Source organism: Bufo gargarizans, chromosome 10, assembly GCF_014858855.1.
Source record: "Bufo gargarizans isolate SCDJY-AF-19 chromosome 10, ASM1485885v1, whole genome shotgun sequence".
NCBI lineage: Eukaryota > Metazoa > Chordata > Amphibia > Anura > Bufonidae > Bufo > Bufo gargarizans.
The window spans coordinates 58,612,247-58,636,952 of record NC_058089.1 but is presented as its reverse complement, the minus strand read 5'-3'; positions in this window follow the sequence as shown (position 1 = coordinate 58,636,952).

Sequence of the window (24,706 nt, the reverse complement as noted above, 5' to 3'; positions counted from 1 at the left end):
ATGTAATTTTACATTTTAAAAAACCATTAACAAGAAGAACTTAACATTGGTCCATGCTGCTCTTTCCCTTCCTCTTATGTTATTATATGCAGCGTTTGGCCAATTTTCTACTATAAGTACATTGTGCATTATGGTATTAATGGTTTCTATTGTGTCTAATTATATTCTTTGGGAATGTCAAACTCCTTCATGTTATTACCAGTCAAAACAAGAACTGCAAGTGTTGTAAATGTGAGGATGTTTGCTGAATGCATGGAAGGTTTGGATTAGAAGGGAAACAAGCCTTTTCCAGAGTTCGGTGCTGTACATAGCAAATCAGAGTCAGCACTTTTTTTCAGGACTTCTGCCCCTCTCCCATCTGTCTAATTTACCTAGAGTCCATGGTTTTAAGATCTGTTGTGATCCATAGTGTTATAGGCACAGTTTGTTCTAGGCACATAGCTTGAGCTATGATTTATGACCTACTTCAAATTATGCAGAGGAAAATAATGTCGCTGCCGGCTCTTGTACTATGCAAAGTACAGGACTTCTCATGACAATACCACTCATTTTGCTATACCCCTGCCTTTTGGCATCAATATTAAAACAAAACAAAAATCTATGATGTTTTTAGCCTGTATTTTCAGCTGTAATATGGACGCTAAATTTAGTCTAAAAATGTTTGTATGATTAAAGACCCAAGTATGTGTTTACTGCTGCCATACCTGAACCCCAATGGTCCAACTGAACTAAGATTACTATAAACTCTATGGCTTAGTTTGCTTCAGTAGAACTTGAGTCGTCTGGTTGTTGCTGACCTCATCAAATAAAGTTGCCGAAAATGTTGTATACTGTGGCCATGGAAGCTGTGGAGGGACTACCAGTGGGTCTATTACTATAATTGATTATGCATCAGGATTGTAGCAAGGTAGCGGAGTGAGTGTTTGCATGTTTTGTTTGCCACATACTATGTAGCATGTATAATTCTCTTGCTATGATGCTACCTAATGACCAAACTATATATTACTAACCATAACATATGGCTTTGTTGTTGGGGTCCTCTAGAGAGTTATATAGGTATGGAGATGATTCAGTTTTAAGGCATGGTGATTTTTCGACATGCTTACTTATGTCCAACCAAAATGGTGCTGAGAAAGTTTCACCTCGAACATTATGATTGGTGGGGGACTTCTTCCAGGTGATTGACCCAGACCAACAAGGAGAATTCACAAGTGCAAGTATGCCATGTTCCTCATGTAGCAACTGTGGCAACACTATATGATTGGTGCTTGAAGCACTTAGTTGGACAGCCACTGGAACTGTAGAAATGTGAGGAGATCATTAGTGAGCAGGTCTAAGCGAGGTTCTGCTGAAGAGACCATAACAACTCTGTTGCTGAAAAGAGGAAAGTAGTTAGAAAATAACAATGGTAGTTGAGAAATCATTATTGATGAAAGGTTGCATGGAAATGTGTAAAACTGTTAGGCTACATGCACACAACAGTAAAAAAAAACGTCTGTTAAAAACGGACACACTGTCAGTATTTCATGGCTATTTTGCTATCAGTGTGTGCATCCATTTTCTGGCCGTGTATCTGTTTTTAATGTCCGTTAAAAACGGACATGAAAAGTGGTGGAATTTGAATGGCAGTTATTTCTAGACCCACCTTGCTGAGAAGACCCACCGAATGGTAGGCCCCCAGCTAAAATAATGTCCCCCCATAGTGTAAGATTTTCTTTTTTACTGCTCCCAGCTTTAATAATGCCCCCTATTTTGGCCCAGCTAAAATAATGTCTTCCAAGGTGTAAATAATTTTTTTATAGTGCCCCAAGCTTTAATAATACCCCATAATTAGTTTTTTATTTTTTACTGTCCCTTGCTTTAATAATGTCCCCCATGTAGGCCCCCTGGTAAAATAATGTCCCCCATAGTGTATGATATTTTTATTTGTAGTCCCCCATCTTAAATTATTTCCCCCATGGTTTAAATAATTCCCCATTAGTGGCCCACCGCAGTTTTTTATTTTTTTGTTGATTTTGCAAAAAAAAACCTCACCTTATCCACTTGCTCGCGCTGCAGCAGTCTCTTCTCTCTTCACAGAACGGGACCTGCCGAAGGCGCGCAATGACGTCACTGCGCTCCCACGTGGTTACGTCACCAGGTCCTTCGGCAGGTAGTGCTCAATGAAGAGAGAAGAGACTGCCGCACCGCGAGCAAGTGGATGAGGTGAGTTTTTTTTTTAATCCCTAAACGGCCTGGGTAAAGTGTACCCATTTTTAACAGCCATTAGACGGGTGCACTCCTGTCAATCAGCCGTTAAAAACGGTCCCATTGATTTCAATAGGGTCCATCTGACCGTGAAAACGGCTGAAAATAGGACATGTCCTATTTTTGGACGGACACTATTCACTGGCCATTAAAAGAACGGCCATGTAAATAGCCTCATAGACTTTAATTGGTGCTAAAAATGGCTGTGTGACGGCCATTATTCACTGTCGTGTGCATGAGGTCTTAATTGACATTATAAGATTGTGCCTAAATGCTGAATTGTTCAGTAGAAAACAGTTGGCTATATTTTTAATCTGCCTGTGTTTGCACCTCATTTGAGCCTAACACCCCATCCAGGATTGTGGTGCAAATCACACATTACTCCATCTTACAATCACATGGAAACCCTTACTAGATTCTATTGAGTACTGACAAAGGAGCCTTAGGGCTCTTTCACACGGGCGACAATTCTGCGCGGGTGCAATGCGTGATGCGAACGCATTGCGCCTGCACGGAATCCGGACCCATTCATTTAAATTGGTCTGTGTACGTGAGCGGTGGTTTTCACGCATCACCTCTGCGTTGCGTGAAAATCGCAACATGTTCTATATTCTGCGATTTTTCACGCAACGCTGGCCCCATAGAAGTAAATAGGGCTGCGTGAAAATCTCATCGTATCCGCAAGCAATGGTTGCTGAGAGATGTTGTTTGTAAGCATTCCGTTTTTTATCACGTGCGTGCAAAACGCAGTAAATCGCATTGCACCTGCGCAATAAAAACTGAACACCATCGCAAACAAAACTGAAAGGCTTTGTTTGCAAAATCACGCAGTTTTTACTGAGCGCATCCGCAACACATCTGGACATAATCCGGGCACACGCTCGTCTGCAAGGGGCCTTACTCTAGACTAGTAATTCAGACCTTTTTTTTTTTTTTTACAATAACTGGACTCCTTAAATAAGTATCCTCTTCATGGAAATCTCTACATCTACCCAATTACTAAAATAGATACCTCCTACCTTTGCTGTCCTCTGTAGAGTTACTTACTAGGTTCCAAGAAAAGCTAGTGCTCAGTGGAACCTTGGTTGGAAAACAATTGAATAGGCAACAACAGCATTTTAAAGGGGTACTCCAGGACTACAAAAAGGTCTGATTGGTGAGGATATTACAATTAGGATCCCGATGATTAGTCCAAAGATTGTTTACATAAACTCACTGTTGGTCTGTACACCTACAGTAAAGATGATCAAATTGATTCATGGTAGAGAGATGGTCAGAGTATTTAGAGCCTTTTTTATTTGGGTAGAATCAATTTGTACCCAAATTAAATGTCTTGGCCAAATTGGACCAAAATCGACTTTTAAAAAACTCACTCACCTCTAAACTACAGTACTTTACTCCTACCATAGCCATGAGAAAGACCATGTTTGGTGGAAACATGTTGGTTGGCTTGATGCTGAGTTCATCCCAGGAGAATGTTTTAACTATGATTTAATAGATGGACTTTTTATGCACTCTGGATACTACTTTTTATCTTTGGATATTTTTCACACCAAATAGGGACATCCGTGCAATGCAACATGAATCTTACATCTTGGTAAGCTGGCTATTTCTCTACAAAATTTTCAGAGACCTCGAAGTGTCATGTACCAATTTTCAGGCCTGAATCTAATTTTTCTCCCTGAATTGTGGATATAATCGATACAAGACATGAATAGTGCAACTGTTTGTGTGTTATTAGTTTAGTTAGATTGTATGTTTATCTATAAAAGTGACTTTGAGAACAATCAGAGCACATATTATTAGTGATCAATGCAGAAAACCAGGCAATTTCAAAAAGTTCACTTACTTTTACTTGCAACTGTACAGTATATGCTGTACCTTAATTGTCATCATTATTATTACACAGTCGCCATAATTAATCAAGTCATTTAGGCAGAAGATTAAGACTAGTCATAATAGAATTGTAAACCCTTCTTCCAGTGATTTGCTTGTAATTATGGTTGTCGTTACTTGCTCAGTTAATCAGTGTGCATTAAGTGATGGGACCAACATACTCTACAGAATGAGATGGGAGACATAATTCATGTGACAATTCAAATTTATTCCGTCATTCACCCATGTGTACTGTCATGTTATCCTATAACGGGAGGAGAAAGTCTTTTGCATTAACTAGTGCACTGATAGATCTCAATGCCCTTGAAATCCACACACTACTTAATAATATTACATCATGTATGAACCAAAAATAACCAATATTCTCATTATGGTACTCACTTTATAATTCAGGTTTTAAAAAAAAATTCAAAATAGGCTCAAGTTTTTGGGCTAATTTGCTCTAAACATTTGAGTCATTTTTTATTTTACACCTCTCACTCCAGCTTTGATAAAAAAGTTGGGAAAAGAAGGTCAGGTTACCCTGTAGAGATGATTTAAGCCAGATTTATCAACTGTGACTTCTTTAAAAAAAAGTTAAAAAAATTGAATTCGTCTTACTCCAGTAAAGGGGTGTTGTAGAAAGTGAAGTAACTTCTCAAGACAGAAGTGTTGGATGCAACCATTGTGATGTTTCCTCTTATATGCCTCAAACACATACGAGATACAATCAAAAACAAAAAAAGCAGAGCATCGCCAAAAAAGATGCTCATCCAAAAAGTTATGCAAAAAGGTATTAAAGTCAGGAAAAATAGACATTTTAAATCCTGCATACAGTAGTACTATGGCATGTCCCATGCTAAGGTGCAAGCAAAACCCAAACTTTATAAACAGGAATAGACTTTTGGTGTGATTTACTAAAGACTGGTGTTTCACATTTGTGGTACAGCTCTCCGGCAGGCTGCTAGGGTAGAGAACAGCCTGCTGGAGTTTTTCGGATCCAACATTGCTGGATGTTACCGGAATGTCCACCAGCCCAATTAACTATAACAGGGTCTGGTGGAGATCTGTCCACTACCTGGCAAATATGCTGGGATTTAGATGGACAAAAACGTCTACATGCAATGGTTCTTGTCTGGCTGATTTCTGGCATTATATGCCAGAACAGCCTGTCAGAGAGCCACTCAATCCTTAGTAAAAAGTCCACTGGGGGAGGATCTGAACAATTTATAAAGAAGAGCATGTCTGTCACATCTTCGGCTTTCAATGTGCCAGAAAATGAAAGTTACTCCAGAAAACAAAAATGACCCCGGGTGTCCCAAGGAAACAAGCAGGACAGTGCCCACCCAATATAGCCACAAGGGGCACCTGTGGAAGGTAACTCGTTACAAGCTCCCGAGTACAATAGCGAAAACACAAAAGAAATGGAGCTCAATGTACCAAAGAATAAATATTTATTAAATTACGTAGAAGCATGATTAAAAATACATACATGTGATGTCGTAGACAGGATGAATAGGAGAAGGGGAAGGAAAGGAAAAGGCGCCACCCTGGGAGAACACACAGGTCAAAAGTATATATAGGTATATAGTGGTCATAGGAAAATATAAGGTACAATGACCACTCTATGAACCAAGTACATCCAAAGATATATAAGTGAGGGGTCAGCTGGAAACCAACCACGGCAATGGTACAAAGAATGTTGAGCAAAAAATCTGAAAAATAAGAAATAAGCAACAAACCAAAATGAATAAAAGACCAGGTGTGGTGAAGCACCAAAGTCCAAAAACCGTGGAGGTAAAAGCTGCAGCCACAACTCACCTAAAACAGACCATGTGTGGAGCAACCCAGGATGGCGCTACCCCAACGCGCGTTTCGGCGTGCCTTCATCAGGGGGTTGCGCCATCACTGTGAATCTAGTATTTAAGGCCTCTCTAAACCAATGAGAGATCAATACTTACTCGTCCCCAGGTGTATATGCTGATTGGCGCGCGAAACAGCCGGCACAGAAACATCCGGCCTCCCCGCGGTCGGCGGCCCGCCGGCACGCCCACCTCATGTGACGGGCGGTAATGGCGTAAGGACGCTCGGGCGCGAGGTGCCGGAGGTGGCGCCGGATGATGCGTGCACGCATCGCAAAAGGGGAGGAGAGACAGATCACCAGCATAACAAAAACACCCCCCCCCAAAAAAGCCGTGGACCTAATGATCTATATCAAGAGCCATCACATAAATACAGAATAAGAACAGCATAGGACGCACCATCCTACATATCTATATGAAAAGCATCAGTGATTATTACATAGGGTATGTATATAATATGAAATCAATAAATATAACACAAATATACATACAAATATGCGTACATTAAAGTTATTATAATACAAAGACATACAGTGGTTGTAAGCAGCAGGGGTATAATCACAGTAATCAATGGATACATGATTATAGTGAAGAAACATGATTGTGACAGATCAGGGATATCAAATTCGGTGCTGAATTAGGGCCAATAATCCATAATTAATATAACCATAAATAATAATTACAAAAGTAAAGGCATATAATCTCGTGAGTTTGTAACAACATACAAATATAAAACCGATAATCCATAATATTAATAAAGTGCAAAGTGCCATAAAGAATTACTGCATAAAATGTACATTCTATACATAAATCACAAAGTGACCAACAGAGTAAACACCATAGAATATGCATATATGAATCACCAATATGGCAATACAATAAATGTGAAAAAAACTGAAAAAAGGGGAATGAAGAATAAAAGAAGAAGTTGTATGTCAGGTACGTCATATAAATGCCTCAATATAGATGTAAAGATACAGCAGAGGCTCCGAAACACGACCCGATAAAAGAAGGTCCAATACAATAGTGGATCTAGTAGGAGGTGAGTGGATGTGGCGACCTACAAAAAAGCAAGGTGCTGGAAAGAGAGACAAAATATTGAGAAAAATCTATAAAAATTGTAAATTAATAACACACAAACTGTTAAAAGAAATGATGGGATCCACAGTCGTGGGCCCAGCGGCTACAGAAAAGAAGAGAATCCCAAATTATCATTAAGGCCCCTGGGACGTTAAGTCCCAAGGGTCCAGATCCAGCGGCTCTCCCGTTGGGCTAGCCTCTTGGATACATTGCCTGCATGTAGATCGACCCGGATACAATCAATCCCCCTAACCTTGAGGAGTCTCGGATTACATGAATGAAATTCCTTAAAATGCCTCGCAATTGGTTTGAGAACCTCAGCCTCCTTCAATTCCTGTGCACCCAGTATATCCCTTACATGCTCCCGCACAGGGACCCTCAGCTCTCGTGTTGTCAAGCCCACATATATCTTGGGGCATGGGCATTGGGCATAATATACCACCCGTGTGCTGGAGCACGTAAGAGACTGATTGATCTTAAGAGACCTGGTTCCAGAGGAATCCACAAAATCAAAGGATCGCTCCATATTGGGGGCATGCGGCACATCTGCCGCAAGGTCTAAACCCAGTCTTGGGGTTACCCTGTCCGAAATCAAACTGAGAGGATGCTGGTTGTAAGTACCCTCTGACCAAATTGTCTCGCAGGGTATTAGCCCTGCGTGCTGTGACAAGAGGTCGTGTAGACAAGAGTTTTTCCAGGACTGGGTCAGTTAGTAAAATGGGCCAATGAAGGGCCAAACAATTCCTCATTTCATCCCAATGTGAATGGTACGTGCTTATAAATCAAATTTTTTTTGTCCGATATCCTATCTCTTTTAGTTTGTAAATGTTGGAGCTGGCCCTGGGTCTTAGCCCGCCAATAGGCCTTTTTGATGGACCGGTGACTATAACCTCTCCTGAGGAATCGGTCCCTCAGATCACTGGCCTGTCTTTCAAAGGTCACATCGTCGGAACAAATCAGACGAATGCGCAAAAATTGTCCAATGGGAATAGCAGAGATGGTACTTTTGGGATGTAGGGAAGTTGCGTTCAAATAAGCCTTGACAGCCGTCTCCTTGCGGAAGACATCAGTCCTAAGATGGCCGCCAGCATCCCTGAACACAGATACGTCCAGGAAATCAACCCTCTGTTTGTGATGTGTGTAGCTCAATTTGATGTTTCTTGAGTTGGTGTTAAGTAGCTTGAAGAAATCGTGGAGTTGTTCCTCAGTTCCCTGCCAGATCAAGAAAACGTCATCTATGTACCGCACACATAAAATGGCGCGGTCCATGATGACGTGTCTGTCTGACAGGAAAAGGTCCCTCTCCCACAGCCCCAGTAAACAGATTAGCATACGCGGGCGCGCATGCCGCCCCCATTGCCGTCCCCTGGAGCTGCAGGAAGAAGGACCCATTAAAGGAAAAGAAATTCCTCGTAAGTACGAATTTGAGGAGTTGTAATAAAAACAAAGCAAAATCCCTAGGTAGGCTGCTGGCAGAGAGAAAGAACTCTACTGCCCGCAAAACCGTCCACATGTTGGATACTGGTATACTCCAGGTAGAATATGGAGTAGGTTTCAACTGATATCAGTTTTTTGGTGTAAATTATTGCAAACATTTTTTGTGACCCTGCCTCGTGTGTTAAGCGCCACCAATTAAAACTTGCCAAAGAAAACACAAAATACATGTGCAAATTTGGGCATTTTTTTTAACCTTAAAAAAGCTTTTGTGAATGATCCTCTTGAGGTTTTGCTTGCACTTTGGCATTTATCATGAATCGATAGGAAAATTGGATCTTTCTACTTATTGTGTTGCATTGTATTTTTTTTTGTCTTGTATTGTAGGTTTTGCCTGGTGCTGTGGCCCCGACTCCACGTGTCCTCATGCTACATAGCACTGTTTATTTACCTTTAAGAATTTCTAATAAAAAAGTTAGACAAAAATTCCAAAAATGTATTTGAAATTCGTTCTTCATTATTCTTCCAAATCTTCTGTTTCTTAAAGTCTATCTGCCACCAAATGTATACTGCCCTATCAGACCCTGGTGAAAACATTGGGTCAGTGACATGAATGGACCCAGTCATTTTCTTAAAGTCACAGCTTAGATTCGATTAATGGAGTCTGCTCAATATGTAGCTCAAGCTCAAAAGTCCTCCTGATGTTCAAGAGCTGCCAACTCTCGCTGCTGCTAATTGACAAGTCTCTCCTTGAGTGTCTAAGGACATTCCGAATTTGTTGCAATGGCTCTGGCTGGATAACAAACTTGGCTCATGGCTAGACACTTTCATACCGCAGATTATTTGGCTTACTTTGCAACAGAATTGTATGCCAAATTTTGGCACAAAATTGCACTTCTAAAGCCTGTCCTATCCAAGTCACAGCCCGAGTTATATAAAAACTTCGGAAACCACTGTAAATGGCCTAAAATAGCCCTGCAGAGCACTGCACTCTAGCCCTTTCGCTGCTGACATCATTTTCTTGGCTGCAGCGGTGATGTTCAGTGAACAAATCACCTCTGCAGCCAATCGCAGGCCTCAGCCATGTACAGGATGTCTCAGTTGAGGCCATTGATTGGCTGCAGTGGTGACCTGTGTGCCCAGAATGTCATTGCTGCAGCCAGAAAAATGGCAGCGGTGAGGAGCATAGCGCAGCACAGGAAGGGAGAGTTTGCATTTATTTGTTATTTTAGCCCATTTACAATGGGTTGCCTAAGTTTTTATATAACTCTGACAACCCCATGTCCCTCTGGCAGACAAGGTGCTCTGGATTATTATTTTTGGCTTGTTCGCTTCATAAATATGGCTAAAATGAGATGTCACAAATTGCACTAAAATTTAACCAAATTTTGTCACCAGAATTCATCCCCAGCCGAAAAAGTAAAGGTAAAGCAATGTGTTATGCCTGATGCAGGAGCTAGTCCTTGAATTACAGTAGGTATCTTCTTTTGGTTTTTTTGGGGGAATTTTTTGTTGTTGCCTGCTTCACGGTGTGGGGCCTGACATACAGTAGGCTTCCTCTTTTCTGGGTTTTTGGAATTCCTTTGTTATGCACTGCCCGCTCCTGTACTTGTCCATACATATACATATATATCCATCACACTATAGTGTCCACCTATCTACTGCTGGTCCTCTATGTTCTCATTATTCCTGACATGTAGGCAGCTCGTTTCCTGTTAGTACGACCAACCGTGGTGGAACGCATCGCCTTGATGCGTTCCAGTCACCGGAACTTTCGCTTAGTATATTCTTTATGTTTCGCCCCGATTTGCTCGTATCTGCTTTTCCCCTATTCCTTAGGTCCCCATATATACCCTACCACCCGGTAAACATTCCGTTTCACTGTTATTTTCAGCTCTTGTCTGTCTCTTGAGATGGGCCCTTGGAACGCACTTCCGGTTGTTGCGTTCCATACACCGGAGGTTCCTTCTGTTGGGTCCGCATCCACTCCGTTACCTTCCTGTGGCCCCTAGAATACTCGTACCAGGCACCAGTGGGACTGCCAGAGTCGTATAAATAGTATATAATAGATTTGTTGTTTTATTTCTCTAATATTTGTATTATTTCTATGTTTTGTATTTGTTACTAGCGACGTAACTTCCGGAAGTGACACCCACGACTTTTTTGGCGCCAAATACGCCCCTTACTCTACTCTGACTCAGCTATTTATAGATGTCTGTTTGTTTTAACTCTTTGTATAAGCCTGTCATTTACTCTGCTCCTGAGGAAGGGGTTTATATATCCCAAAACGCGTTGAGCCCACCTGATTTATTTACCTATTAAAGGGATTATACCAGAAGACCTTTGGTGTGGACTGCAGTATTTTCCAACCATTCTACAGACGAACCAGGCAAGGGAGGTGGTTGTATTGGGTGTCTTGAGCTTTATCCCTTTACACCCCTCCCTGGTGAAGTGAGTTTCGGTGTTATTACACCTTTTACTTTTTTTTTGATGTTTTTTAGTTTTTATGCATTTTATTTTATATAGACTAGCTGCTTCTGCGGCTATATTTTACTGGACGTAGCATTATCACAGTCCGCCCCTATATTCTAAAAAGGGGCTCATATTGATTCTATACACCAGTTTTTATACATTTTACATATGTATATATATATATATATATATATATATATATATATATATACACTACATGCAGAATTATTAGGCAAATGAGTATTTTGACCACATCATCCTCTTTATGCATGTTGTCTTACTCCAAGCTGTATAGGCTCGAAAGCCTACTACCAATTAAGCATATTAGGTGATGTGCATCTCTGTAATGAGAAGGGGTGTGGTCTAATGACATCAACACCCTATATCAGGTGTGCATAATTATTAGGCAACTTCCTTTCCTTTGGCAAAATGGGTCAAAAGAAGGACTTGACAGGCTCAGAAAAGTCAAAAATAGTGAGATATCTTGCAGAGGGATGCAGCACTCTTAAAATTGCAAAGCTTCTGAAGCGTGATCATCGAACAATCAAGCGTTTCATTCAAAATAGTCAACAGGGTCGCAAGAAGCGTGTGGAAAAACCAAGGCGCAAAATAACTGCCCATGAACTGAGAAAAGTCAAGCGTGCAGCTGCCAAGATGCCACTTGCCACCAGTTTGGCCATATTTCAGAGCTGCAACATCACTGGAGTGCCCAAAAGCACAAGGTGTGCAATACTCAGAGACATGGCCAAGGTAAGAAAGGCTGAAAGACGACCACCACTGAACAAGACACACAAGCTGAAACGTCAAGACTGGGCCAAGAAATATCTCAAGACTGATTTTTCGAAGGTTTTATGGACTGATGAAATGAGAGTGAGTCTTGATGGGCCAGATGGCTGGATTGGTAAAGGGCAGAGAGCTCCAGTCCGACTCAGACGCCAGCAAGGTGGAGGTGGAGTACTGGTTTGGGCTGGTATCATCAAAGATGAGCTTGTGGGGCCTTTTTGGGTTGAGGATGGAGTCAAGCTCAACTCCCAGTCCTACTGCCAGTTTCTGGAAGACACCTTCTTCAAGCAGTGGTACAGGAAGAAGTCTGCAAGGTAAGAAAAACATGATTTTCATGCAGGACAATGCTCCATCACACGCGTCCAAGTACTCCACAACGTGGCTGGCAAGAAAGGGTATAAAAGAAGAAAATCTAATGACATGGCCTCCTTGTTCACCTGATCTGAACCCCATTGAGAACCTGTGGTCCATCATCAAATGTGAGATTTACAAGGAGGGAAAACAGTACACCTCTCTGAACAGTGTCTGGGAGGCTGTGGTTGCTGCTGCACGCAATGTTGATGGTGAACAGATCAAAACACTGACAGAATCCATGGATGGCAGGCTTTTGAGTGTCCTTGCAAAGAAAGGTGGCTATATTGGTCACTGATTTGTTTTTGTTTTGTTTTTGAATGTCAGAAATGTATATTTGTGAATGTTGAGATGTTATATTGGTTTCACTGGTAAAAATAAATAATTGAAATGGGTATATATTTGTTTTTTGTTAAGTTGCCTAATAATTATGTAGAGTAATAGTCACCTGCACACACAGATATCCCCCTAAAATAGCTAAAACTAAAAACAAACTAAAAACTACTTCCAAAAATTGTCATGGTCTTACCTTCTCACTGTTCTCCTTCGTTTGACATGTGCTGGTGGCCATCTTGGTTTCTGGGTTTCTTGTAGCCTCCCACCCTGCGGCTCCTCCTTCCCACTGGGAGGAGCTGGATGCCTAGCTCATATATATAGAAGGTCTGTGGCTTCAGTTCCTTGCTTGGTCCTCCTGTGTGCACATGCTTCAAAGACTGCTGCTGCTTCTGGTTCCTGATCCTGGCCTCGTCTGACTACCCCGTTGGTTCCCGATCCTGGCTTCGTCTGACTACCCCGTTGGTTCCCGATCCTGGCTTCGTCTGACTACCCCGTTGGTTCCTGATCCTGGCTACGTCTGACTACCCTCCTGGTTCCTGACCTCCGTCTACGCAAGACCCTGCTTCAGTTTAGCCATCCGTTTGGACTTTAGCTACGGCTTGATTTTCAATAAAGCCTTCTTATTCCACCTATCTCTGTTGTACGTCTGGTTCATGGTTCCATGACATTAGGACCAAGCCATGAATTCTGACGGTACAGGGCCATCCTCGCTACCTACGCTGGTTGCCAGACTTGATCAGCAGGATCACCTGTTGGGTCGGTTCGCTGTGGCGTTACAAACCCTGCTTGAACGCACGGCTCATTTAGCTTCCGTTGCCGATGGGTCGGTTGTTGCTCCTGGGCCCGCTCCTACTGCCGCTCCGGTTGTTGCGCCAGAGTCTACCCCGACACCTGTTGCTGCACCTGCGGTGTTTCGGGGTATGACCGGTTCTGCCCCCCCTTCCACAGCGCTTTGGGGGAGAGCCAACTCAGTGCCGAGGTTTCCTTAACCAGGTGGCCATTTATTTCGAGTTGCTGCCACATGCCTTTCCTACTGAGAGATCAAAGGTGGGCTTCTTGATCTCGCTGCTCTCGGACAAGGCCTTGGCCTGGGCCAGCCCTTTATGGGAGAACAACAATCCGGTGGTTGCCGAGTTTTCCGGTTTTGTTGCTTCTCTTCGGAAGGTATTCGATGTGCCGGCTTGTGCTGCCTCTGCTGCGAAGCTCCTTATGTCCATCAGACAGGGTTCACGATCCGTAGCTGAATACGCCATTGAGTTTCGTACCCTGGCAGCAGAGGTGGGCTGGAATAATGAGGCTCTGGTCGCTGCTTTCTCTCATGGTCTCTCGGATGCCTTGAAGGATGAGGTTGCAGCCAAGGACCTACCAGTGGAGCTCGAGTCCCTTATTTCTTTCCTGATTTTGATTGACACCAGACTCAGGGAGAGACCTTCCTTTAAGGAGAGCCTGCGGAGGCCTTCTAACAGATTGGCGCCTACGTTTGCTGTCCCACCCGTGCCTCCCTCTCCTCCCACGCCTCCTGGGGATGACTGGTCTGGGGGTCAACCCATGCAGCTGGGGGTTGCTCGCCTGTCCGAGGGGGAGAGGGTACTCCGGAGACGCGAGGGCCGATGCATGTACTGTGGTCTCGGTGGGCATTTTCGGTTGGCATGCCCGAACCGTCCGGGAAACGCTCGCACCTGAGATCCTGTCGGGGGCAGATCTTGGGTGGAGTCTCCTCGTCCCCGGTTTCCCGTGTTGACAAACCACTGATTACTGTTGTCCTCTCCTGGGTCGGGGGCTCGGTGACGACCCAGGCGTTGGTGGACTCTGGTGCTGGTGGCTTGTTCATTGATAGTGTGTTCGCCGCCGCCAATTCCATTCCTCTGCAGCCTCGAGGTTCCCCACTGGCTCTTGAGGCGATAGACGGCAGACCCCTTCTGCCGCCACACGTGACTCAGGAGACCCTTCCAGTGGGGATGGCCATTGGTGCCGTTCACAGAGAGTCGGTCTGTCTCCAGGTTATTTCGTCTCCACACTACTCGGTGGTCTTGGGGTACCCCTGGCTCCAGAAGCATAATCCGACTTTCGATTGGAGATCGGCCGAGATCCTCTCGTGGTCACCGCAGTGTGGGGCTAGTTGCATCCATGGGCCTGTCAAGTTGCTGTGTACTTCCTCGGACTCTCTGTTGCCTCCTGAATACGAGGAGTACCGGGATGTATTCGATAAGGTGCGTGCGGTTGCCCTACCTCCGCACCGCCCATACGATTGTGCCATAGAGTTACAATCTGGTGCCGTTCCTCCTCGTGGCAAAGTCTATCCACTGTCGGTAGCGGAGAATGAGGCCATGGAGGAGTACGTGAGGGAGGCGCTTTCACGCGGACACATTCGCAAATCCTCGTCCCCGGCAGGGGCTGGATTTTTCTTTGTGAAAAAGAAGGGCGGTGAGTTGAGGCCTTGCATCGACTACAGGGGTCTCAATCGCATCACGATCAAGAACGCTTACCCGATACCCTTGATTTCCGAGCTGTTCGATCGCCTCAAAGGGGCCACGGTCTTTACCAAACTCGACCTGAGGGCGGCATATAACCTGGTAAGGATCAAGGCGGGCGATGAGTGGAAGACCGCGTTTAACACCAGGACCGGTCATTATGAATCCTTGGTTATGCCCTTTGGGTTGTGCAATGCGCCCGCAGTCTTCCAGGAATTCATCAACGATGTTTTCCGTGACCTGTTGCAGCAGTGTGTGGTGGTCTATTTGGATGACATCTTGGTATATTCTGCATCCATGGAGGCCCACATTCTGGATGTCAGACGAGTGTTGCAACGCTTACGAGAGAACAAGCTGTTCGGTAAGCTTGAGAAATGCGAATTTCACCGATCCCAGGTAACCTTCTTAGGTTACATCATTTCCGCTGAGGGGTTCTCCATGGATCCTGAGAAGGTTTCGGCTGTCTTACAGTGGCCCCAGCCCAGTGGGCTTCGTGCCCTGCAGCGCTTTTTGGGCTTCGCCAATTATTATCGGAAGTTCATCAGGGACTTTTCCATGCTAGCCAAGCCTCTCACGGATCTGACCAGGAAGGGCAGTAATCCTCAGGTCTGGCCGCTCGAGGCCATCCGAGCTTTTGAGGCTCTAAAGTCCGCCTTTGTGTCGGCTCCGATTCTGTCGCATCCCAACCCTGGGTTGCCTTTTGTCCTCGAGGTGGACGCGTCTGAGACGGGAGTAGGCGCCCTCCTGTCTCAGCGTAGAACACCAGAGGGTCCTCTGCTTCCTTGTGGGTTTTACTCCCGGAAACTGTCTTCCGCGGAGTGCAACTATCAGATTGGTGACAGGGAGTTATTGGCCATCGTGCAGGCCCTTAAAGAATGGAGGCACTTGCTCGAGGGCTCGGTGGTTCCGGTTCTCATCCTGACGGACCACAAGAATCTGACCTACCTCTCTGAGGCCAAGAGATTGACACCACGTCAGGCCAGATGGGCTCTGTTCTTGTCACGTTTTAATTACGTGGTCTCCTACCTACCCGGCTCCAAGAACATCAGAGCGGATGCCTTATCACGGCAGTACTCCGAGCTGTCCGGGGAGGAGTCGATTCCGACTACGGTCATACCCCCGAATCAGATCCTGGCTGCTATTCGCACCAGCCTGACCTCTCCTCTGGGTGAGCAGATTTTGGCGGCTCAATCTGGTGCTCCCTCTGGGAGACCCAACGGCAGATGTTTTGTGCCTGAGGAGTTGCGCACTCGGTTGTTGCGAACCTACCATAACTCCAAGGCCGCGGGGCACCCTGGAAAGAATCAGCTGTCCTGGGCGGTTTCACGTCTGTTCTGGTGGCCTTCTCTACGTTCCGACATCGCCGCATATGTAGCGGCATGCTCCGTTTGTGCCCAGAGTAAGTCCCCTCGGCACCTTCCGTTGGGCCTTTTGCAACCCATAGCCACCGGGGAGCGTCCATGGTCACACCTGGGGATGGATTTCATTGTGGACCTTCCTGCATCCCGAGGCCATACGGTCATTCTCATGATTGTGGATCGGTTTTCCAAAATGTGCCACTGTGTTCCTCTCAAGAAGTTACCCTCTGCACAAGAGTTGGCCTCGATTTTTGCCAGGGAGGTCTTCCGGTTGCACGGTTTGCCCAAGGAGATTGTGTCGGATCGGGGGAGTCAGTTTGTGTCCAGGTTCTGGCGCGCCTTTTGCTCCCAGTTGGGGATTCATCTCTCTTTCTCCTCGGCCTACCACCCTCAGTCCAATGGGGCCGCAGAACGATCCAATCAGGCCTTGGAGCAATTCCTTCGTTGCTATGTCTCCGATCACCAAGACAATTGGGTTGACCTCCTGCCTTGGGCTGAGTTTGCCAGGAACACGGCGGTGAACTCTTCCTCTGGGACGTCTCCCTTCATGGCCAATTATGGGTTCCAACCTGCCGTGTTACCGGAGGTATTCTCTCCCCAGGATACTCCGGCTGTGGAGGATCACCTTTCCGTCCTACGTACTTCTTGGGTACAGATCCAGAGGTCCCTTGAGGTCTCTGCGCAACGCCAGAGACTCCAGGCTAATCGCAGACGAGCGCCCGCTCCTTCCTACCAGGTCGGAGACCGTGTATGGTTGTCCACCCGCAACCTCAACCTTCGAGTGCCCACTCCCAAGCTGGCGCCTCGCTTTGTTGGTCCCTTCCGAGTGCTTCACAGGGTAAACCCGGTAGCCTATGCCCTTGCGCTTCCTCCTGGCATGCGGATCTCCAACGTGTTTCATGTCTCCCTGTTGAAGCCATTGGTGTGTAATCGTTTCACTTCCTCGGTTCCTCGGCCCCGTCCGGTCCAAGTGGGCAATCGTGAGGAATATGAGGTGAGCAATATCCTGGACTCACGCCTGGTCCGCGGTCGGTTGCAGTTTTTGGTCCATTGGCGTGGTTATGGTCCAGAGGAGCGTTCCTGGGTTCCCTCCACAGATGTCCATGCTCCTGCGTTGCTCCGAGCCTTCCACGCACGCTTCCCTCTGAAACCGTTCCTTACTCCGTGGAGGAGGGGCCCTTGAGGGGGAGGTACTGTCATGGTCTTACCTTCTCACTGTTCTCCTTCGTTTGACATGTGCTGGTGGCCATCTTGGTTTCTGGGTTTCTTGTAGCCTCCCACCCTGCGGCTCCTCCTTCCCACTGGGAGGAGCTGGATGCCTAGCTCATATATATAGAAGGTCTGTGGCTTCAGTTCCTTGCTTGGTCCTCCTGTGTGCACATGCTTCAAAGACTGCTGCTGCTTCTGGTTCCTGATCCTGGCCTCGTCTGACTACCCCGTTGGTTCCCGATCCTGGCTTCGTCTGACTACCCCGTTGGTTCCCGATCCTGGCTTCGTCTGACTACCCCGTTGGTTCCTGATCCTGGCTACGTCTGACTACCCTCCTGGTTCCTGACCTCCGTCTACGCAAGACCCTGCTTCAGTTTAGCCATCCGTTTGGACTTTAGCTACGGCTTGATTTTCAATAAAGCCTTCTTATTCCACCTATCTCTGTTGTACGTCTGGTTCATGGTTCCATGACAAAAATATTCAGCTTTGATATTAATGAGTTTTTTGGGTTCATTGAGAACATGGTTGTTGTTCAATAATAAAATTAATCCTCAAAAATACAACTTGCCTAATAATTCTGCACTCCCTGTATATTCATTTATCCCCCAATTTTTTTTTTTGGGAGTCTTTTTCTCTAGCATCTACTACATTGTATTAGCAGATAGGCGCCACTTGGTGATTTTTTCTCTTTTATCTCTCCACTTGTCCATACCACAGGGTATCAATTTGCCTTCTAAGTGTTCCTTTCAATTCTTTCCCTTCATAAAAAAAGCTGAACTATTTATGATTGATGTTGCTATTAAAATTGGTTGCGTTTACATATTCATATCTTTGTAGAATATTCTACTATTCAATTATCTCTGGACAAAAGGCAACTGTACGTCCAGGTGCTGAGTGTCACATATTAATGATAACAGCAGAACGTTGCAGAAATTTCCTGAACAAGACATCGATAAAGTGAAACAGCAGGAAAAGAAAAATGTAGAAAAAATGTGATATATTTTTTTTCCCATTAACCCCTGCAGAGGATCCAGTGGATGAAGCACTAGATGAAAAATGTTTATTATTTTACATATCACACCCATCAAGTTCATCAATAACTGCACCAAACCGTCCTGTGTAAGAATTAGGATATCTTTGCATGGCAGACTTTCCATGTGGAATACGGTCAGGATTTCAATGCCATTTTTGCCAATAGGTATCCGCAGCCCAGTTCACACTAATTTCTTTGTGCACTGATTAGAAGTTAAATTCAGAAGAAAGCAATTAAAATGCTAATTATTTCTGTTACGAGACTGCATTTGGTGGCCAGTTGGCCACATGTGGGTTAGCCTTATTGAACAGATCTAAATCAATATGTACAGTATATTCTCAACTTATACAAATGCAAATCCTCGGTCAGCTTTTTTGTGGCAGAGTGAACATACCCTAAAAAATGGAAACATATTTTCAGTTTCTGGTGCAGTTTTTGAAGCAGTTTGTTGACACAAAGCCAGATCTGAATCCAGCAGGAAGAAGTATAAGTCCTTACTTTTAATTTTTGAATCCTTTTTTAACCTACTTCTGGCTTTGGCTATAAAAAATAAAATTCACACATTGAACCAAAAACGTGCTCAAAATTGCAGGTGTGATTTTAGCCTTTAAATGTCTTAGATCCGAGGGCGGCCATACATCATACAGGGAAATTTCCTGGAGGGGCAATGCCTTGAGCCCTCCTCATGGCCTGCAGCTGGATACCTAACGATCTGATGCTCTCAGTAGTAATTAGTGCTAGGCAAGTGTCCACAGGTGCCTCCTTAATTCCACTTTAAACTGTCCTCAGTATGTAGTTGAATACTTTAATGAGGGAAGCAGTATTTTGTGCTGTACTGTGGTATTTGGCTCTGCTGGGTCTCATTTTGTGCTGCACTACAATATTATTGACCCCGACTTCTTCTGTTGTCCTTGCCTATTTGTGTTCTCCCTGTCTACTTGTGTTGCCCTTCTTCTGTCAATTTGGAACTGTCTACAACATGGGGCCTCTTTTAGGTTTTTTCCAGGGTCACTTTGAGCTCCCAGGCTGCCCTTGCTTAGATGTCTGTTCCTCCTGCTTCCTCTTGCACTAGCTGGGTTTGAGGTGGCCACAAATGCTATGTTGGGTCCTCCAAATACCACTGGCATGGTGAACCCCAATGGGAAATAAGTCCAGAGAGTCAGGGTCTGCAGTTAACCAGTGTGCATAAACAATTATCTGACAGAGTTAAACCAGATGGTCAAAAGTTTCCCTCCAAAAATAGCTCTGCATAGTCCCTTAAGGTAACTTAACTGTGGAAAATTACTAGCTTCTCAGTGCACAGGCTGGAAATTCACAAAGTCTCTCAGTATTATCTGGCTGTCCATTAACCCTTTCCACAGTGCAATGCAAATTAACAGGATATGTTACAAACATATAAAATGGAGTTTTACAACAGTATAAGTGTAAACAACAGCATAAATTATAGTGTAAATTAATCCTGTAAAGGGCAATAAAGTAGACAGTTGATGGCTTTGACTCCAAAGTACATTTGCTCTACAGCACTACCCTCTGTCAGTGCTCCTTCATTGACAGGACCAGTACAGATGACTATACAGGAACCTAGCCTGGTCAATCAAGTAGGGGAAGTAGGGGCTGGCAGAGGAGGCAAAATGAGCAAGGGTGCACAGAGTGGCTTGGTGCATTTAACTGCTGAACTACATAAGGAGGAAAATAACTTTTTTCCATAACGGACCAATGGATCACTAATTGAAATGTATCATTAGATTTAGCTCAAATAGCCCTACAAGGCAGTATACCTAGTTTAAGAGTGAACGTCTTGATGACAGGCTGCCCTTTGATTACCTTACCCAGGAGCGATGCTAGAGTCTGAAGAGATCCGGGGCACGAGCCCACATGAAGCCACGCCCCTACCCCATGAAGCCACACCCTCATCACCACCGGGGGGGGTCATCACAGTAGTTGTTAACCCCTTTCAGCAGTCCCCTCTTCAGTGAACAGGGGACTGCTGAATGAGGTTAATAACTACAGTGAAGGGCCTAGCCATCTGGGCAACCCCACAGATCATCCATAACAATGTCATCCACAGATCCCCCATAAGTGTCATCCACAGATTCACCCCCCCCGCCTAGCGCCGCCTCCTAGCAAATTTATTCACTTCACTTGCCTCTGTGTAATCTTGCACAGGCGCACTGGCAGAGGCATCATCGAACGAGGTGCACTGGAAGACTGCGCATGCGCACTTTGCTCGACGATGCCTCTGCCAGTGCGCCTGTGCGAGATTACACAGAGGCAAGTGAATAAATTAGCTAGAAGGCGGTGCTGTGCGGGGATCTGTGGATGACAGAGGCAAGTGAAGTGAATAAATAAGATAGGAAGCGGCGCCGCCGGCCATGCATTCGGGGCACTGGACAAAACATCCGGGGCTCCAGCCCCGAATATTTCGACCTAACGACGCCCCTGACCTTACCATGATTAAAGCCTCTAGCCTCACCATTTGAAAACCTGGACATCACCAATATACTACAGAGAAACCTTTCTAAAGGGTCCTCTCTTTGAGAAGACTAACAGTTTATTCAGACTGCATTTCCTGAACTAGATTTTTAGTTCTATCATATACTATCCACACTGCCCACATTCTTTGAGATGACCTCCTCTCTAGAAGATCTGACCTCACTAGTGTAATATGTATCTTTAGAGTAGACAGATGTACTGTAAGGGCATGTATGTATGAGAGTCTCTACCTATGGCATAGCATAAAAATTGGGCTAAAAAAGACATGTCTGTTTATTCTTATTACTGTATGTTGTGTATTTTCTAGGAGATGTTTATAAATGAAGATCCAACTAAGTGTTGCCAGTGGTTTGAGAAGGCCCCTGCCAGTGGTAGAGAAGTAAGGGCCCCATAGCAAGGATCAAACCAGGCCCCCTACACAGGACAGAAGTGTTTCTGCCTAAACCCTTTTTAATGAACCTTGGGCCATTTTTCCAGTCTCATTTGCTAAAAGGTGTTCCTTTAGAGGGTCGAGTCCTGACCAAGTTTTCACCTCCAGTAGAAAAGGAGATAATCCCAACTAAGACTAGGCCCCCTCTTGCTCTGGGCCCCATAGCAGTCGCATGGTCTGCCGCTATGGTAGTTATGCCCCTGGTCCCTGCACAGTCTGACTCTGGCAGTAGGGATCAGATAGTGTCAGACTGTGCAAGGACACCTTCCCCCCCGACTGGTAACACCCATCTAGACCTTCTTTGCAAACTGCTAGTAATTTCTTCATAAACATCTATCAGGAACAATAGTGTTAGACGAATAGTGATGCGCAGCATAGGCAATATTCAAATTCACGATATTTCACACATTTTTTACCTAATATTCTCCATAAATTTGCAAATTTGAGAATTCATGATCTCCAGCCCCTGTTTACTTCATTGCGAAAAATTGGCAATGTAAAATATTCACGATTAGAATATTCAACACTATTCGCGAATACGAATATATATAGCACTATATTCTATATATTCGCGAATTCTTGAAGTGGCGATATTCACAATTAAAATTTGCGATTTGAATATTCACGCTCAACTCTATAGAACAGGGATGGCCAACCTGAGGCTCTCCAGCTGTTGCAAAACTACAACTTCCATCATGCCCGGACAGTCTACAGATATCAGCCTACAGCAGGGCATGGTGGGAGTTGTAGTTTTACAACAGCTGGAGAGCCACAGGTTGGCCATGCCTGCTATAGAAAAATAGATTCCAGAATTTTTATTATATGGGGAATGCAAGTACTTACTAAACAGACATTTGGTGACAGGTCCCCTTTAACTCCCAATAATGTGACAGCTAGCAACAGCCTTTCAAAGGAGATTACAACATGATAGCTCTGTTCTTATTCTCGTGTCTGCGTACGGTATACACTACAAATATACATCATGCCTTCCACCGGGCTAATCTCGTTTCCTCCATTCTACCTGCTCTTTCCCAGTATTAGAACCATTAGAAAGTCATAGCTGTAGATTGCATTACAAGAGGGCACTAGAGCTCTGATCTATGAGACAGGCTAGCTAGCAGGGAGTTATAAACTAGAACAGCTATAATGTATGTCCTCCCAGATGAGAGGTGCAGGGGCTGATTAATTTTATATCCAATTAGATGGATGTAATTGAATGCAAGGAGATAATCCCACATTGCAATAAATATGAGGCTACTGTAGCTGGCTTTGAAATGACTGAAAGCTAATGGAACACTAATACGCCGAGGGTGGAATTTTAATGTGGAAAAAGCTAAGGAGGCTATTTTACATGAGTGATGTGACTTGAACATGTGCTCCATCTCCACCCTCTAATTCTGTGCAAGCGTGATAGCTCTGGCAAGCGGAAGGTGGGGGGGAGGGGGCGCAATCCCATTCTATTGCAGTGTGTGAGTTGGGTACAGGCTTCAATAATCTGCACTGATTTACTGTATAATGAACAGACTGTATAGCACTAAGCCAAAATACTCATGTAGTTCATATAGTTTTTAAATAGTGTTGAGGGACCCTATAATGTATTAGTGAGAGGGCAGCGTATAGAGGAGAAGGTGAAAAGTGAGGCTCTTTGTCATCCACACAGTTCAGAATACGTCATATTCCTTTGGTTCTCTAAACTCCGTCTTTTTACTGCTTTTCGGGGTGTATGTAGGCTTTTGCCATATAAAAAGTTAATTGTGCCCTCATTAATAGTGTTTTTATGGCCAGCATAGTTCTCCCATAACCAATTGTGCCAACAGGTATTACTTACAAACAGTAGCATCTGAGTGTCCCCATATTCAATATTGGCAGCCGTATGACTCTACTCATACTCAATTGTATCAGCAGAATTACTCCTGAAAACAACAGTGCCAACAGAGCGAACCTATAGAGGTCCGTGGCAGTAATGTGCTTAAAGGGGCTGTCCAGCCTTATGGGTGCTTTAACTTGCTCCAGGAGTGTGTTGTGCATAATGAAACAATAAACCTGCTCCCCAACCCTCTGCACCCTGGCTCCATTCTCCGATCTTGTGGTCCCTGGCTTATGAACTTCTAGATGGAGTCCCATGCACCTCTACAGCCAATAACTGGCCTCAGTGGTGACGTGTCCCCAAGCATACTTCACATGTCTCTTGGGAACATGTCACCGCTGAGTCCAGTCTTTGGCTGCAGCGATGTACGTGACTCCTTCCTGATATTTCCAGGGCAGGGACCTTAATGTCACAAAGTGGTGCCAGAACAAAGTGGTGGGGAGCAGGTGAGTATGATTTTGTCACCACCAGATATCTGAGAAGCTCTGTCAGACGTTCTTCAGAACCTCCTCCTTGAGGTTCCTTTTGTTTTGCTTTCGTTTTCTCATCTCGTTAGCCTCTCTCAGCTGTCATGTAGTTGCAATGATTGCATCCCTTTAAATCCCTTCCCATACTGAATTACTTTGCGGTTTATACAACTTCCTGGAGTGTGTGCATGCTGGATGCCACTACTGAGTCTTCTACAGATAAGTTTTGTTCATTCATTTGTGTTTTCCTGTTTGCTGGATCCCAGGTGACCCTGACTCCCTCCGTATCAAGTGTAGGGAGCTGGTGGTCGTGTCCCCTCACTATTATAGGGTGTTCAGGTGTCATACAGTCGAGGAACGAGGATATGCAATCATCTACCATAGAGATTTTTGCATAGGCTGAGCAGTAAGGGAGAGAGCCAGGTCTGTTACAGGGCTTACCCTCTGGTTCCTTAGTTTTGGATCCAGTCAGTCGGATCTTCATTTTGTGTCTTCTAGTTTCTGTACACCTTCCGTGACAGATTTTTTTCATTAGATACAACATGCTCCATGGGCTAGTTAAAAATGCCCATACGGTTGGACAATCCCTTTAAAGGGTAAAACCATAGAGGCCTATGGTAGTAAATTGGTTACTGTCACATTCTGTTTGAGTCAAATAGGTCAAAATTTAAGTTATGATTAATTTAATCATATTTTGTTATAGTGGTCAGAGATCACTCTGGATCCCCTTTTTATCCTTCAAGTGTAATGATAATATTCTGGTTGCCGATAGCTGCCACTAGGGGGAACTCACTATTGCATAAGGACTGGTAAAGCCCCCACTAGCTACCAACAAGTACGGTGTATACAGGCATAAAACATGAGGAGTAATTCTGGAAGCTGAGTCAGGGGCCCACGTGTTGTAGGTGCCTGGAAGAGTTGACTTAGCGTTACAGCAC